This window comes from Nymphaea colorata, chromosome 12 (assembly GCF_008831285.2).
Source record: "Nymphaea colorata isolate Beijing-Zhang1983 chromosome 12, ASM883128v2, whole genome shotgun sequence".
In the NCBI taxonomy this organism is placed as follows: domain Eukaryota; kingdom Viridiplantae; phylum Streptophyta; class Magnoliopsida; order Nymphaeales; family Nymphaeaceae; genus Nymphaea; species Nymphaea colorata.
In genome coordinates, this window is record NC_045149.1 from 16,250,206 (window position 1) to 16,256,211 (window position 6,006).

At 40.5% G+C, this 6,006-nt stretch overlaps 1 long non-coding RNA gene across 1 annotated transcript; it reads right to left on the reverse strand.

The window, feature by feature from the left end:
* Positions 1–2,962: 2,962 nt before the first annotated feature.
* On the reverse strand, positions 2,963–5,896 carry LOC116266053 (uncharacterized). The gene is made up of 4 exons (XR_004175238.2): positions 5,418–5,896; positions 4,527–5,341; positions 4,194–4,341; positions 2,963–3,662 (listed from the first exon to the last, which is right to left on the reverse strand). It is a non-coding gene; the product is annotated as an uncharacterized LOC116266053 (long non-coding RNA).
* Between the last annotated feature and the right edge of the window lie 110 nt (positions 5,897–6,006).

Below are 6,006 nucleotides of genomic sequence, written 5' to 3' on the forward strand. Positions count from 1 at the left end.
TGCATTCAAATATAGCTATTGATTCTGAATAAGAAATCATTTGAGCTTTCTTACACGACTATGAAGAGGTGACAAGAAGAAAAGAGGAAATGAAAATGAAGGATTACATACATCGGATATGGATGAGCCTCCTTCTTTGAATGATTCAATGATCACATCGGGTGAAAGTCCAAAATGATCATATGATCCCTCTAAGAGGTCTTCTTGTGCTCCATTGAGGAGTTTAAACTTGGAGATGCTTACTCCCAAGGTTGAAGAAGAAGAGAGAAATGGAAAGAGAGACAAATATTAAAGTGATGAAACATTAAAAATCCCCCAAGAGTTAGTCCATGCTCAAGAGTGAGGATTGTGAGGGTATTTATAGGGGGTTTTAGAGCCAAAACTCAAAATTCAATTTTTTTGAATTTCACAACATTTTCATAAAATTTCAAATAATTTTGAATTATTTTGAAAAAGAAATGAGTATGATTAGCTGTTAGACCTGCAAATCCCTTCTTGAGGTGTAGGCAGGGCTAATGCCACTTAAAATGTCTAAAATTGTTCTCTAGCGGTCAATTTTCAAAGGAAAAATGGAGCTTGCACCCGACAGCGTGTGCCAGCACAAAAACGCCCTTGAGGGCGTGCACCCACGAGTGGCACGCACGGTCACGCGTTGCGATGACGTGCGCACACGCAACAGCGCGTGCCGCGCGAGTGCGCTGCACGCGATCGCGCGCACGTGTTGCGCAATGCTCACAAACTCCTTTTTTTAATTTTATTTAAAATGTGTATAAAATTGTTTTTTTTTTGTTATAAAAAAGTGGTTGGCTTTGTTTTAAGCTTCAAAAATATATTTTGGTGTGAAGACGAAGCGTAAAACAAGGGAGAGGTCTGTGCACGCTTGCGCGACGCTTATAGCACCAGTCTTTATCGCTTTGAACTTGATTTTGTATTTTGAGTTTGAAATGCTTGATTTGAATCTAAACTTGGGTTTAAAAATTCATCTTAGAATAGTTGCAAATTTGTTTTGGGTATAGGATTAAATCTAAATGCAGTACTTTTGAAAAATTTTGGGTGAAAACAACCTTCTATTGGCTTGCTTGGAATAAAGGACATTTGGGAATATGTTAAAGCTTGCGAGGTAAGGCATAAATATGAGACTCGATACGACTTGCTGAGCTCCTCTAACTACTTCCTATCTAGCATGCGTTTGGGAAGATCTGTCTATGGACTTCATATGCTTCCAGGTATTTTAGCAAAATTTCTACTCCAAGTGATTACAGTACAAGCGAGGAAGGATTCAGTGAAGTTTCATCGTCGGCATACATTTTCTCTTTCCTAGTTTTTTTCTATATCTACCCTCTCTTTCCTCTCCTCTCTCCTTTTCTTCCTTTCTCTAAAGTGATGAAACATTAAAAATCCCCCAAAAGTTAGTCCATGCTCAAGATGGAGGATTGTGAGGGTATTTATAGGAGGTTTTGGAGCCAAAACTCAAAATTCAATTTTTTTAAATTTCACAACATTTTCATAGAATTTCAAATAATTTTAAATTATTTTAAAAAAGAAATGAGTATGATTAGTTGTTAGACCTCCAAATCCCTTCTTGAGGTGTAGGCAGGGCTAATGCCACTTAAAATGTCCAAAATTGCTCTCTAGCAGTCAATTTTCAAAGGAAAAATGGAGCTTGCACCTGACAGCGTGTGCCAACGCAAAACACCCTTGAGGGCGTGCACCCATGAGTGGCACGCACGGTCACGCGACGTGCGCACACGCAACAGCGCATGCCACGCGAGTGCACTGCACGTGATCGCGCGCACGTGTTGCGCAATGCGCACAAACTCCTTTTTTTTTTAATTTTATTTAAAGCATGTATAAAATTGTTTTTTTTTTGTTATAAAAATGTGGTCGGCTTTGTTTTAAGCTTCAAAAATATATTTTGGTGCGAAGACGAAGCGTAAAACAAGGGAGAGGTTTGTGCACGCTCGCGCGGCGCTTATAGCACCAGACTTTATCGCTTTGAACTTGATTTTGTATTTTGAGTTTGAAATGCTTGATTTGGATCTAAACTTGGGTTTAAAAATTCATGTTCGTTCGAATAGTTGCAAATTTGTTTTGGGTCTAGGATTAAATCTGAATGGAGTATTTTTGGAAAATTTTGGGTGAAAACAACCTTCTATTGGCGTGCTTGGAATAAAGGACATTTGGGATTATGTTAAAGCTTGCGAGATAAGGCATAAATATGAGACTCTATACGACTTGCTGAGCTCCTCTAACTACTTCCTATTCTAGCATGCGTTTGGGAAGATTTGTCTATAGACTTCATATGCTTCCAGGTATTTCAGCAAATTTCTACTCCAAGTGATTACAGTGCAAGCGAGGAAGGATTCAGTGAAGTTTCATCGTCGGCATACAGTTTCTCTTTCCTAGTTTTTTTCTATGTCTACCCTCTCTTTCCTCTCCTCTCTCCTTTTCTTCCTTTCTCTTTTTTTCTCCTCTTCTCACCATGCCTCCAAAATAGGAGTATAGGACGTCAACCCCTATTTATAGGTAAAAATAATAGATTTTATTGTTTAATATTATATTATATTTTAATATATTTTATTTTCAAGGAAATTATAAACAATAATTAAATAATAAAAGAGGTGGAAAATTTAATTTAATATTATGAAAATGTTAGCATAATTAACTATATTTAAATAATTAGTTTTAATTCTGAATTAGCTTTATGCTTAGTCCTAACTAAGAGGAGGATACCCAGATCTTGATGGAAGTTAGTCGTCTAGTAATAGTTGATAGACTCTCGAGATATTCCCAGTTCATAGCCCTGGTGTACCCATTTACAACCAAAGACATGACCAAAGCATTCCAAGAGCATAATGGTAAACTTCATAGCATGCTGGGATGTGGGAACCATACTAAGTGATTACAATTTCTTATGTTTGAGCAACTTTTTGCAAACTTATTTACTTTAAGCTGCAAGGGACTAAACTCCACACGAGCACATGCTACCACTCAAAAACCCATGGCAACCGAGGCAGTGAATAGAGTTTTCGAAACTCAAGTAAGGTGTCCACATGAACACATCCTGCCACCCTCAAATCGATGGGCAGCCGAGGCAGTGAATAGGGCTTTCGAAACCGGTTGTACTGTGCGCCAACCATACAATTGGATGAACTACATATCATGGGATGAATTTGCTCGCAACACTGACACCGGTTCATCAATTGGAGTATATCTCCCTTTGAAACTGTGTATGGCAGGCCTCCCCTCCCTGACCTAAGACGACCCTCAAGGAAAACAATCAACGAAATAGAGGTTCAACTCTTCTAGCCGTACAAGGTACTTGAGGTGGGAGCTTTTCTGCTGCCCAGAATCTTATGATGCAACAACATAATAAACACCACATTGCAGGGACAAGGACTACAAGATACGAAAATGAGTTTACCTCAAAAACTTCCCCATGGGCAAGGTGCCACCAAAATTTGCAAGCGCACGTAAATTTTAGGCAAAATACTGCAGACCTTTCCAATTCGTGGAAAGGATATGGAAGGTGGCCTACAAGTTGCAGCTCATCGAAAATTTTGCTGTACATCTTGTTTTCGCCTGTTTCGAGGCCAAAGTTGTGCCATCTTCATGTGAACCAGGTTGTAGCCTCTGGAACTCCCACTTCATTATGTGTATTGCTGCAAAGAAGCATACATAATGCTGAAACTGCATCAAGTAAGCGGCTGGTGGAGTGGGCAGGCCCTGAAGGGCCTAAACCTACTTGGGAGGATGCCCAACAGCTACAACAACGATTCCCATCATTTGCACCTTGAGGACAAGGTGTTGTTTCCAAAGGAGGGTTGATTGATAGTCGTAGAAGTTGGGAACCATTAAACGTACATAGTAGTACACTCTTAATGTCGGATCTGACCTAGGTTGCCCGATATATAAATATAGTCGGGGACCTTCGTTTCCCTCATACTGAGAATAATGAAGTTCGAATGCCCTGAGAGGTAGGGCTGTTTCTTACTTAAAGGGCTTAAGTGTGTTTTGCCCTATTGGTTTTCTTCAGAGCTCTTTGGCACAAGGGTCTTGGAGAATGGCGGTTGGTACTAGTGGGTGATTACGAAAACCATGGTTAGAGGTAGACACTAACGCCCTGTTTGGTTGGAAGGACAGGTTGGAGGGAAAGAGAAGGAAAGAACAATAGCAAAGTAGTGCTTGAATACCTGGTATGGATGGGTATTTAGTACCCGGTACCTTTCATGTAGAACAAAAGTTTCACCTGCCATATGCACCATGGTGTTTGAATGCCTGAAACTTTTGTTCCAGGTATTTTAGTTCAATGTTTGTATTGTGGATGCAGGAATTTTCCACCTGTTTGAAGGCAAACATTGAAACTAAACTGTTGTTATTTCTACATTGCATTAAAAAAACATTTAACAAAAAAAATCATAGGTGTTACACAATAAAATCACGTAATTAGTGTACATCAGAAACCAGCACATAAAATATGTGTGCTATTTGACATAGCAACTACAATGAATGATCCATATGCTTACGTTTTTTGACCGATCGTTCCAGCTTCGGCCACAGTGTTCCAACCATAAACTCGAAAACAAGTGAGGTAATGCTTCTTGTTACACACGAAAAAACTGCACGCAGCATCCTTCTATTGTGAGATAGATGGAAGTTCAATCTGATTGCAATGCGACGTGATTGTACATGTTGGGGGTAAAAGAACCCATGAAGGATAGATGGAAGTTCACACAGCATTCACTCCTCTAGAAAATCAAATGGCTCAACCAGCAACACCCATACCAGTAGAAGGCCCTAAAGAACGGATTCAAAACCACCAATACTGAAGATTCTCAATACACTGAGTCGTGGTTCTTTCCTGCATACTGAAGATTCTCAAGAACCATTAAAGGATGTTGTTTCTGTCTCAGAAAGCATAACAGGGACCGGTGGCCATGGTTTAGTCACGGTTCCACGGATTTTTGTTTGAACACCCATTAGATGTTAAGATGCCTAAATAAAATTCATCGCTTGGGGCCCTTCTGCAATAACAGTAGGAATGTTTGATTTAGCCTATATCAATCACAACGCAGGACGGTTCCAGTGGTTTGTATGATCATCAGATCGCCAATCTAAAAATACAGAGACATGGGAAGAATAAAGTCATGGAAAGGAGGAAGATGAGGGAGGGCATAAATAATGGTGGGTGCTTCGTCCCCTCGTCTTCTACCGGAGGAAGGTGAGATGTAGGAGGAGAGGAACTTCGTCTTCTACCAGAGCTCGTTCCACCGCTGCGGTGAGGACCTGATGCTGCTGCGGCTGAGAAGAAGAAACGAGCGGCTATGAAGAGGAAAAGCGGCTGCGAAGAAGAAACAAGCGGCTAAGAAAGAGGAAATGAGAAGAGAGAGAATGTCAGGCAAAAAAAAAAAGTTTACCAGGCATTTGAGTTTCGCTGTCTAGGTGAAACTTAAATGTCTGTATTAAAGTTTCACATCTACACCAAAAGTCTGAGACTATTGTTCTATGTTTGGTTGGTGCTGAAACTTCTACAGTGAAGCTTTAACAATTGAAACAAGCCCTAGAGGCATAAGAGTTTAGACCAATAACACCAACTAGAGAGCTGCTTTAGGCGATTCCTTGCAAGGTATCTACCCTGGCCTTTCCTTGTTTAAATCTATTGAATGGCATCCCTACATGACAACGAACTCCGAAAGACCCAAGCTTTTCTACTTTACCATTTTCCCTCGACCCCAGGGATGTCCAAAGGGACTGGGGAACCAATGCGGCAGATTAACTTTTGTCTCTAATCCCGATTGCGAGGATTTATTTCTTGCCCTGTATACATCTCCCGTATTTTTGGCATTAAAAAAGTGGAGAGCCTTTCCCCCCACAGGGTTTTGCAGGGTTGTGGAAGTATGAGGGTCAGCCTCAACAGGGGATGTTAGTGAGGCTTATGTGTCACTTATAGGCTTGATGAAATGGCAGAACCTGCGTATGTGGAGCACGCTCGGCCACAACATCCAA